The sequence below is a fragment of the Salvia miltiorrhiza genome, chromosome 3, assembly GCF_028751815.1.
Source record: "Salvia miltiorrhiza cultivar Shanhuang (shh) chromosome 3, IMPLAD_Smil_shh, whole genome shotgun sequence".
In the NCBI taxonomy this organism is placed as follows: Eukaryota; Viridiplantae; Streptophyta; class Magnoliopsida; order Lamiales; family Lamiaceae; genus Salvia; species Salvia miltiorrhiza.
The window spans coordinates 23,397,033-23,408,207 of record NC_080389.1 but is presented as its reverse complement, the minus strand read 5'-3'; the positions used below and the strand labels follow the sequence as shown (position 1 = coordinate 23,408,207).

Sequence of the window (11,175 nt, the reverse complement as noted above, 5' to 3'; positions counted from 1 at the left end):
TCCACCCACAGACAGATGGGTTATCCAAAAGGATAATTCAGATCCTCGAAGACATGTTAAGAATAGTGATGTTAGACAGAGACGGAAGTTGGGAATCGGTGTTGCCGTTGATCGAGTTTGCCTACAATAATAGTTATCAGGCGACAATTGATATGGCACCTTACGAGGCGTTGTATGGGAGGAAGTGCAGATCACCACTTTACTGGGATAAAGTGGGTGAGAGAAAAAAATTAGGACCGGACACGGTCAGTGAGATGATTGAGATAGTCCGCCAGATCCGAGGACGAATAAAGGAGGCACAAGATGGGCAGAAATCTTACGCTAATGCACGTCGAATCGAGTTACATTTTGAAATATGAAACAACGTCTTCCTAAAGGTATCTCCCTCCAAAGGGATAACTAGGTTTGGTGTCAAGGGAAAACTTAGACCTCGATTTGTAGGGCCTTATGAGATTCTAGAGAGGATCGGTCTAGTGCCCTATAAGTTGGCGTTGCCGCCAAGTTTTAGGAACGTCCACGATGTTTTTCATGTATCACAATTCAGGATGTATGTTTATGATCCAAAGCACGTGATCCACCAAGAAGAGATGATCTTTAGTCCAGACTCGAGTTATGAAGAAAGACCCGAAGCCATTTTGGATCAGAAAGTACAACATCTCAGAAATAAGGCAATCACATCAGTAAAAGTCTTATGGCGACATCAGGATCAAGAAGAAGTGACTTGGGAATTAGATGATGAGATGAAGGAGAAATACGCAGAGTTGTTTCCCGAAGGTGATATTTCAAATTTCGGGACTAAATTTTCTTTAAGGGGGTGCGGATGTAACACCCTATATTTTCTTGAGCCTAGTAATCCTGATTCAATCTTATAAAGGGGTTATTCTTACTAGTAGAGTATTTATGCATCAGGGCGTATGATGAGATAAGATTTAAGGAGAGTTTAATTGGGAGCGATTTTATTTTCTCGGGTCTTACAAACCCTAATCGTTAGAAACCCAACTTCGCACTATTTTCGAATGTCAATGTGATTATTTTACTTAGTAGAATATCCACGCATGATTATTGATGCATTATTATTATGATATTATTAATATCATAAATGAGAAAGAAATTTTTTTTCCTACCTTCACTTCCTCATAGTTTTATTTGATTTTCATGAGATGCATGCATATAGTATAATTATGGGTTATTTTAATGGGGTAGTATATGATTTAATCCCCTCATTTTAGAATAAGACAAAACTTCCTCTCTCTCTCCCCCACATGACTCCCCCCCCCTTCCACCCTCCCTCTCTCTCTTCTTCTCTCTCTTGCCTCACCCACCCACCAATCATGTGAAGATCCTCAAAGATTGAGGGAATATTGAGGCATATGAGCTCACCACAAAAACCAAGAAATCCTCCCCTTTCTCCCTCAAACTTTCGGCCCCCTCCCCCATTCTCTCCCTCACACTTTTTTCTTCTTGTTCCTCCATTTTTGACAAAGGACAATGCTTCCAAGACTTTCCCTTTTCACACCCACCAACTAAAGAAGTGCCTCAAGCCTTTCCAAACTTCAAGTTCAAGCATCAAGTAGGAAAAGCTTCAAGAAATCCTAAGCATCATCTATTCCATTTTCCTTGGTTTTCTTGGAGTAAGCTGCTAATATTCCTTTTGTGGGTATATAAGTATGATATGAGTTATGCATGTGTGTTTTGAAGCATGAAAAATCATTCCCCTCATGTTCATGGAATTTTCAAAAAACATGGTCCTTGAGGAAACAAAAAATTTGCAAGTATTCTTCAACCCATGAGTTATATATCTCTATATGATTAGATGCTTATAAGTTGAATATGAGCTCTTGAACACCTATATGTTGGCTACATGTTATAATATGTGATGAATAATGAAATTTTAGTATGAGGAAGTGTGTGGTTTGGAGTGAAATAATAGATCTATATGACATATGTGAAGTAGGCTTTGAAAGTGAAAGTTTTGGTTTTTAACCATTTGAGAGTTTTAAAATAAGCTACTGACCTACTGATTCGACGGGGCTTTTGTTACCCACAAATCTTGAAACTTTTATGGTAGGTAGATAGAAGTGTCCTGAACATGCATGTAAAATTTCAAGTCATTTGGACTTCATTTACTACCTTTTTAAAATACCAAACTCCTACTGCCAATTTCTGCCAAAATTTTCGGAAGGTAGACCATTTAGTCTTCTTTTTCTGTACCTTTCTGCCACTCTATATTTCTAAACGTTTTATGGTAGGAAGACACATGTGTCACATATTTACACACCAAACTTCAGGCCATTTTGGCAATATTTGCTATTTTTCAAAAATCAAAACTTCCAGTTGCTCGAATCTGCCGAATCTGGTAGACGGTGGGAAAATGGCCATATCATTTTATCCACTGGGAGTTTTTTAGTCTACTTTTTTTAAAATGAAAATAGTCTCAGAGAGGTTTTCATTGATATAAATTTTGAACTCAGATGAGCTCTGAGTGAAAACAGTTTATTCTCCAAAGTTAAGTCAGTGCAGAGGCAATGAGTGCGGTTATTCTGGATTTTGTACTTGTGCATTCCTGAGTTTTATTAATGTGTGAATGACTTATGTGGACTATTGAGTGCTATTTACCGATAGGAATGAGAGTCTTATAGTTGGGTAAGATGTCCCATTTGTAAGAGGTTCACTTGGGTAAATAGTAAGAGAGTTATAAGATAAGGTTGAAGCTTGTAATAAGGTTATAGTGTGGAGATTGAGTTGGATTGGTTTCTAACGAGAATTTATTTTTTCGCATGGCAACCTCAACGACGCCAATCATTAAAGGTACGAGTGACAGCCGACGTTAGAATGACGCCGAGCTCTACTTCATTGACACTGAAGACAAGTAGATTTATTTTCATATACATCAAATGATTTAAATGTTACATTTGATCAAGTTATTTCGTTACAAAATCTTTGAACTGAGAATTATTTCAACTATTTTCTTGCCATAAATGTTTCAATTTTAGTATGATATCTATCTGCCTATTAAAATCGAATTCGAGTCCTGAGCATTAGATAGCTATCCTACCAGGGCTAGTGTACACCAGTGACCGTGAGTCATCTAGCGTGTTGGCCAATCAAGTGTCCAGGAGAGGTGGCCTCCTTTCCGGCACTCAGTTACGGATATGATAGATTAGAAGAGAACTTAGTCTGATCAGGTGAACTTTAAGAATCACAAATGACTTTAGTAAGCTTGGGCTTCTTTTAACGAAAACTCCCTTGCTGTACTATTTTTTATGGCATGACAATTTAAAATATTACGAAGCATGTTTCCTTTTATACTTAGGCATACGTGTCCACTGAGTACTTTTATACTCAGCCTCTGCATATATTTATAAATGTGCAGGTTAAGCAGCGGTAGGTGGTGATGAAGTGACAAGCGGGATTTATTTTGTCTTAGTCTTATGTATTAATGAACTCTTGGGGGTACATGTCTTCATACATGTAATCAGAACCCTTATTCCGCTGTGTACTCAGAAATCTTATGTTATTTTGGCTAAGTCGGAGCTATTCGAACTTACTAGCTTATTCGAGTCATTTTAATTAAACATTTGTTATTTTATAAGTCTTACCTCCGTTACAACTATTAAGTACGATCCTTCGCTATTGTTACCCCTTTTCTATCCCCGCTTCTAATCTCCCTCCTTTAGTCGTTATTTTCCAGCTTAATTATTCTTAATTAAGTTCGGTCGTGACAACTGTGGCGGCCACGGGCCTCAAAACCCTAGATCGACGTCGCCCCCCTTGTTCTGGTCCTCCGTCTTCACTCCCTCCGACGAAGACTGGCTGTTTGTTTCAGTTTCATTTATATGACCAGAAAAAAAAAAGTGATTATTTAGGATATAAAAAAATACTCCTTTAAATAAAAAAATTAAAAATAATCAGATGATAATTTTTAAATTCTTGAGTTAAAAATAATTCATAATTATTAATTATATAGGTTAATCACAAGTCCACCAAACATACTTAAACTTCTAAACACTAACTCCTTAAATTCCGTGTCAAAAAGAAACGCCTCATCTTCGGTGGGACAAAGGGAGTACACTGTTATTATAAATTAGTGAAATTAAAATAAATAAAAATATAATTTATGTATAACCTCAATTATCATTTATAATTTTCATGCATAAATTGTGATTATAGTGACATTTTTTAAAGAGATATTAAAAAAATAAAAAAAATAAAATAATGTGAACGTTATTCTTAATCATGTAGCCATACTTATTTTTTTGTTATTAATCTATATGTAGATAGGAATTAATAAGATACTCCCTCGGTCCACAAAAAATTGTCATAAGGGAATGAGGCATGGATTTTAAGAAAATTTGTATTGTTTATTTAGTTAGTGGAGAAAAAGGCCCATGTATGTAGAAAAGTGGAAAAGGTTAATTAAGTTAGTAAGTGGAGAATGAGGCTTACAAATAATTCCGTTGCCGGGACTTGAACCCGGGTCTCTCGGGTGAGAGCCGAGTTGGAGAATGAGGCCTACATATTAGTGAGTGGAGAAAAGAACCACAAATTTACTAAAAATAGATTAGGATAACTTTTTATGGACGGATCAAAATCACAAATTAGAACAATATTTCGTGGACTGGGGGGTATTATATTTTAAATAAAAGAAAGAAAAAAATCCACAAAATTGATACATATCTATATTTCCAAATTAAATGGCAATATTTCAAGAAACAGATCACTAATAATTTGTTTCCAAAATTATTTGGGCAAAGAAAAGGAAAAATATTATCTTTAGGAACCACCAAATATAGATCAAGGGCAATTTAGTCACAACAATAATATGAACCCGATTATACAGTCCGATTTAAATTTTAAGATCATTATGTGCGTACATAGTGTTGGGAACTTAATGAAATATCATAATCCTAGTTTTGATGATACCAAAATCAATAGGTTTCAATTGTAATAGACTAGAACTGTTCAAATTCAAGTGTTAGAGTTCTTTCTCTAGTTTAGGTGCTGTTCTGAAGACTGAAGACTGAAGACTGAAGACTAAAGATGCCGACTGAAGTAACGAATAAGGCAAAGTCAAATATTGATATTTGACTTATCAGTCGAAGGATCAATTTCAACTGATTACTTAATGTGTCCCACGTGGATTCAGCGGACTGATACTAAAGTCAAGTATCAGTTAAACATTCTTCCTCGGACTGAACCTCCAACGTTCAAAGGAAGCCACGCACTCCAGAAGTACAGTCGCATTAAATGCAGAGATCTCAGGATCGTCCTTTCTCTGCAGAGGCTATTCCTTTTGGTGATTACCTTTTCAGAGATGTCGCATCTCCAGCTCTTCAAAGTAGCTGTTCTCACCAAACAAGAAACCTCGAAGATTGAAGCCTCAGCCCAAGTTCAAATTACTCTCTAACGGAAGAAATCTTGAAGACCATCTCCGCCAACGAATCTATTCAAGACGTCTCCAATAAATAGCGCTCTAGGATCACTTCAATCTTCACAGATTCAACAACATAAGCTGAAACGCTGCCAAATTTGTTACCCAGCTAAACCAAGCCTCCCCAAAGTTTGAATCGAAGAAGAGAATCACAAAGTCAAAAATTAGTCACTGTTGATTACATACATTCTCTTAGACCTTAGGCAAATATTGTATATCCAAAGTCGAGGTAAAACTGACTGCAAAGAACTTGTTCTTTGTGGTTTAGTTGGCAAGGTTTCAAACCTCTCTTCAACCAACCGAATTGAGTGTTTGTGTCGAAAAGGAGTTCAGACCGGTGTTCTGTATCCGTGAGGTCCTAGTGCCCAGTGTGCGCTAGGAGTGAGAAATCCAACCAAGTGCGTTGGTACTGAAGATAGGATCTTCAGTCGTCTCGGTTTGTGTGCACCCGCAAACACACGTTCAGGTTTGATGTGCACCCGTAAGCACACGCATCGGTTTGCAATGCACCCGTAAGCACTTGCCCAGTGAAGTTGTTGGTCTGATCAACCGACTGTGGATGTAGGAAGTGTTTTCCAAACCACGTAAAAATCTTTGTGTTATTTACAGCTTTCAGTACTTACATTCTTATTTGTGTTCTTATCTCCTTAAACTGAAAACTAATTAATTGCAAAGAGAAACTTAACTGATTGACAACGTGATTAATTTCACAGGCTATTTCAAAACAAAAGTTTTCCGCTGCGTGTGTTATCAGTCTAACTGATCTATCCTCTGATAGTCAGTAAGATTCATAACATATCTCTGTTTATCAAACTCGACTGAAGCCTTACGTGTATCAGTTAAAGTCTTTGACTTTACTGATAACTCCTTACTGAAGAGTATTTAGTATCAGTCGTTATACCTGTTTTGTCAAAACTCTTTTCAACAAACAAGTTGAGTCAGTTTGAATTTAAAATTTTGTTTTCACTGAGAAAAATAGCCCATAGGTGTATCCCCCCTCCCATACACCTATTCGAGACCCTCTGGACCTAACAGTAAATATTTGAATGTGGAGTGAAAATCGTGTGAGTGAAATCTGATACTTATAGTGGAGAGAGAAATTTCTGAGAGTTAAATCGTGTGAGTGAAGTCTAAGAGTTGAGAGAAAGTTGTGAATTGTGTGTGTGTGTGTGTGTTTTAGGTATGAATTGTGAGTGGACATTTTTTTAATTATTAAAGTGGAGGGAATTTTGGCAACAGTGGCCATTTTATTAATTTTTTATTTTAGTGAGCATTTTTTAAATTTACTAAAACAAGTAGGCTATTTTTAAAATACACTCTATTTTATATGTATTCACTCCCTCTCATTTGTAATATGTCAATTATTATATTGGGTCGTCCCACTAGTAATGTTCCATACACTTTTTTAGTAAAAAAATTAATCATTTAAAATATATTGTTCTAATATAAGTAAAATGTTATCAATAGTGTTTTATTAAAAAAATTATTATTAATTGTGGACCTACCTCACTTCATACATTAACTATACTCTTCTTAATCTTTATGCTCAAAAGTAGCGGAACATTACTAATGTAATGAAGTGAGTAATATTTACTTCTCTCAGCTCTACGAGGAAGGTGTGCTACAATAATTTTCATTAGGTATAAGCTTTATCTAAAAGATTTAACTAAATTAATAACATTATATTATTCATTAATTTGTGCCATTATGTGATTTTTGGTTGTATTAAAAAAAATGGTTAAGTATCAAATCCACCCTATAGTCGAGGTCGGTTCAACTAAACCTCCGAAGTCCTTAATTCGTGCAATTAGCCCCTCCGACTTAACGGCCATTTACCACCATTAACTATTTTATTTGTTTATTTTATTTTTTTCGTTGGTGGTGGGACCCACGCCTTCTTCTTCGCCAAGCTCGTCGAAAACACGCCCGGCGGCGGATCTACAATGACCATGGCCGATTGGCGAGTTTGATGAAAGGCAACGTTGAGCAATCTGCTGCTGCTTCGTGTTTATGAGAGGTCACACGATGTGGAATTGATTCGAACAATTTTGGAGACGTGCGACAGTGGAAGAGACAAGTCCCCGCAGATGAGAGGGAATCCATGAAATCGATACATAAGATTGGGAAGCTCCTTGGGGTCGGCTGCGTGCGCTGCCATTCAATTTGACAGCCCATTTTCAAAAATTCCTTCAATTCCATATAAAACCCTCCAACAAAATCAGATAATTCATCTTCTTTTAGATTTCGCCATTAATTTGTTGTTTCCTGCTGCATTTAGAACTCCATTTGATTTTTGATTTTGTGCAGGTTGTTGTTTCCTGTTTTATTGGAGGTAGTAGTGTTTAATTTGTTCTATTATTTTCACAATTGCTACCCGCAATTGATTGTTTCTTTAGGGTTGTAAACGTTCAGGGTTCTTCTTTTTCCTTTCCCTTTGCATTTACGAAATTGGCATGAACAATTGGTAAGAATATGATGGGTTCCTTGTCCAGAATCTTGCAAAGGCCGATTCTTGCGGCATCAGCGTTAGTGATAGCCTCTGTCTCAGCCAATTGCTATGAATCCATGAAATCGATACGTAAGATTGGGAAACCATGGCCGTCGCAGATCCGCCGCCAGGTGTGTTTCCGACGAGTTTCTGGCGAGCTTGGCGAAGAAGACGTGATAAGGGCCTCTATGTTAGGGGCGTATTTGATACTTAAACCTTAAAAAAAATACAGATTCAGTATATTGTTGTAAGCCTGTAACTAGTTTTATCACAGCGGTTGAAAATGTTAGATTTGTATACTGAAAGCAAGAATATTTTATGCTTGTATACAATGTTTCCTAAGTTCACTATTTAATCTCCTATCTGATTGTGTTCATGATTGCATATGTATGTCCTTTGTCTCTAGATAAGTAGATTATATGGTATGTTGTAGATCACAGAAGACCATATAATTGGAATAACCTTAAGAGATATAAACTGATCACAGCCGAGATGACTCTAGGACGAGTCGTTGGTTTAGGCTGCAGTATAGATGGAAGGAGTTTGTCTTGACTACTTGTCTATATTGGTACGTCGTAACGTATTGATAGGATCACGGTGAGATGTATTCTTCTATCTGACATAGTGAAGGATCAAGATCTCGGTGACTTAATAAGATCTTAATACTAACAAGGTTTCAAATATATATGTTGATTTGTGTATCAACTTTGATTTACTATAGGTGAGAGTTATATATTAACTTAAGTACACTGTATCTTGGGTGATAGCGGTTAATATATGATATTTGGTTATCTGTATTAGTACCCGTATCCGGTATAGGATAATGACATCCCCTTAAGGAGCTCAAAATGTTTATTGCGTTAAACCCTGCAGGTTGATTAAGTTCAGACGCAATAATAAGGGTTGAGTGGTACTACTTAATGATTACAAAGAGATTAATTAATATAAGCTGTCAGAGCTTCAATTAATTAATGGATGTCGGATATTTTAAATACGAAGGTCTAATAAGTCTAAATACAAGCCCGACTCATCATCGGTAATAAAGGGGTAAGTCAATATTGATTCTCTAGTGGAATGAATTAATATTTATCAATTAATTGTGATCTGGGCTGATCATAAGAATTAATTCATTTGAGGCCCATCTTTATTCATTTTATCTGATCCCTGGACTGGCCCAAAGTCTCCTGAGCCTAGTAGGAGTCGCCTACTACAGTTATTAAGGCCCTAGGTCTGTGTTTTGTCTTTAAATACATATATTTGCTCTCAGAATAAGACACACAAAATTAGGGTTTTAGAGAGCAGAGCAATAAGGAGGCGCCAACTATAGGGGTCAAATTCTCTGGGAGTTCTCATAGTTCGTTGTCCATCCAACGTTGGGAACTGAGCGGGATACAGTTCAGAAGATCTGAGCTGGAGTCAGATATTCGCAGGAAACTAAGTTCTGGCAGTCTCCGAAAAAAAGCCATAACTTCGTTTACAGAACTCCGATTGAAGTGAAACAGGCGGCCACGGAAATCTCTTTCGAAGACGAAGAAGTCGTATTTCTGGGAAAAATACGATTGGAGGTCGTTTGAGGTATCAAACGGAGCATTGAAGTTGGCTGACCTGTTCTACGATGAATTGATGAATTCTTAGGAATTCTTCAGGTATTTCTGAACTCCTCGGTGCAGTATTTAAATTAATAAGAGCATGCTAGGTTTAATCGATGCATGGTGAATTAAGATAATCCAAGAAACGATCCTCGGGCAAATCGAGTATTAATTAAATTTAATATTCCTTCAATTGGTATCAGAGTCCGGATTAGTTTTCTTGGCTCTGTCTCATAATTCGCGTTCGATTAATATGTGCGTGTTTTAATTTTATTTATCTGTTGTTGTTCTTCGTGGTCTGTTGATTCGTGGGATACGTCGTTTTGACGTTGTAATCGTTTTTCACCACAAGAAAATCCGTGGTTAGATTAGAATTTCAATTGTAAATTATTTTTCGGTTGTAATACTGTAATTGTGGAAAACAAGACAGAGACGACGACGATCAGATCAGACGGAGAACAGTTGGAGCGGGTTGCCGTACGGAGGAAGGTTGTGGCGGCACCGGGAGGCGACTTACACCGCGCGCGCACTGGGTCGCGCCACTGCGCGCGCGTCTCGCGCGCTGCTGCTGCCGAGCCGTGTGCTGCTGTTGCCGTGGTTGATGCGGCGGCGCCGCCTAGGGGTTCCCAAACCCTAGGCGGCGCTTTTCACAAAGAAACCCTAGGTCCAATATAGCAGTTTCGGGGCGAGCTTTCAGTTTTATTCTTTTCTGTTAAATGTAATAGATTAGAATTGAGTTTCCACGAATGGGTCACAAAGAATTTTATTTTCTTTTATTATGTTCTTTGCATGTCGTGGGGTTAATCCTTTATGCTCTTTGCCTGCTTGTTTGTCTCTGCTTGTTGATATGTGTTTATTAACTGCGCTTAGACAAGCATGCAAGGTTTATCGTTTTCCTGAGCATGTTTTAGAATTCTGCGAGCATGTTTTACGTGTTGCGTTCTAGAAGAGCATGTTTAGGATTATGTGTTGAGCATGATCAAACCTTTTGAAAGAAAAAGACTAAGCTATTTTAATAATTTTATAGTGCTTAAAAATTATTTTAGACCTCCACAAGCGGTCTCAAGACAAAGTGATTGAAGATGTGAGTAAACGTCCACACTAACGTGGCTTACTTCATGTTTGATTTCACGAGTTTGTCAAGTTGAGATTTCTTTTGAAAAATATTTAAATCCATTTAAGTAGTGGAAGTTATGCGGTAAACGTCCACACTTACGTGGCTTACTCGTATGATTTTCACAAGTACTTTAGAGGATGGAATTAAATAAGATAACCAAGAAATTAAATTGAAAGCGGCATTGTCCTTGTGAGTATGTCAATTTTGAGAATTTAATTGTCAAGGTTAAATTATGGTCATTGCTTAGATATCGTATCAAGTACAATGTACAACTCCCCAACGGAGTCCCTTCTTGAATATGATATGGTCTAGTTAAGGTCCAACTATTAATTTCTTTTGTCAAAAGGTTAAGTTGACATGGATTGAAATTAAACGACTAGGTGTATAGTCTGGTTGAGGGGTTCATGTGTAAACGTCCACACTAACGTGGCTTACTCGTGAGATTCCTTGGGCAGTTGGAGGTTTCAATCAATATTGTTTTATCAAAAGGTTTCAATATTGTTGTTACGAATTATGTGCTTTTATGTTTGTTTTTTCAGATATGTCTATG

At 37.1% G+C, this 11,175-nt stretch overlaps 1 long non-coding RNA gene across 2 annotated transcripts; it reads left to right on the top strand.

The window, feature by feature from the left end:
* The first annotated feature begins 1,339 nt into the window (after positions 1-1,339).
* On the top strand, positions 1,340-3,555 carry LOC131015659 (uncharacterized). 2 transcript variants are annotated; one of them, XR_009098639.1, is made up of 2 exons: positions 1,340-1,631; positions 3,374-3,555. It is a non-coding gene; the product is annotated as an uncharacterized LOC131015659 (long non-coding RNA). The 2 variants fall into 2 exon arrangements; XR_009098640.1 differs by having other exon boundaries at positions 1,340-1,772.
* The last annotated feature ends 7,620 nt before the right edge of the window (positions 3,556-11,175 follow it).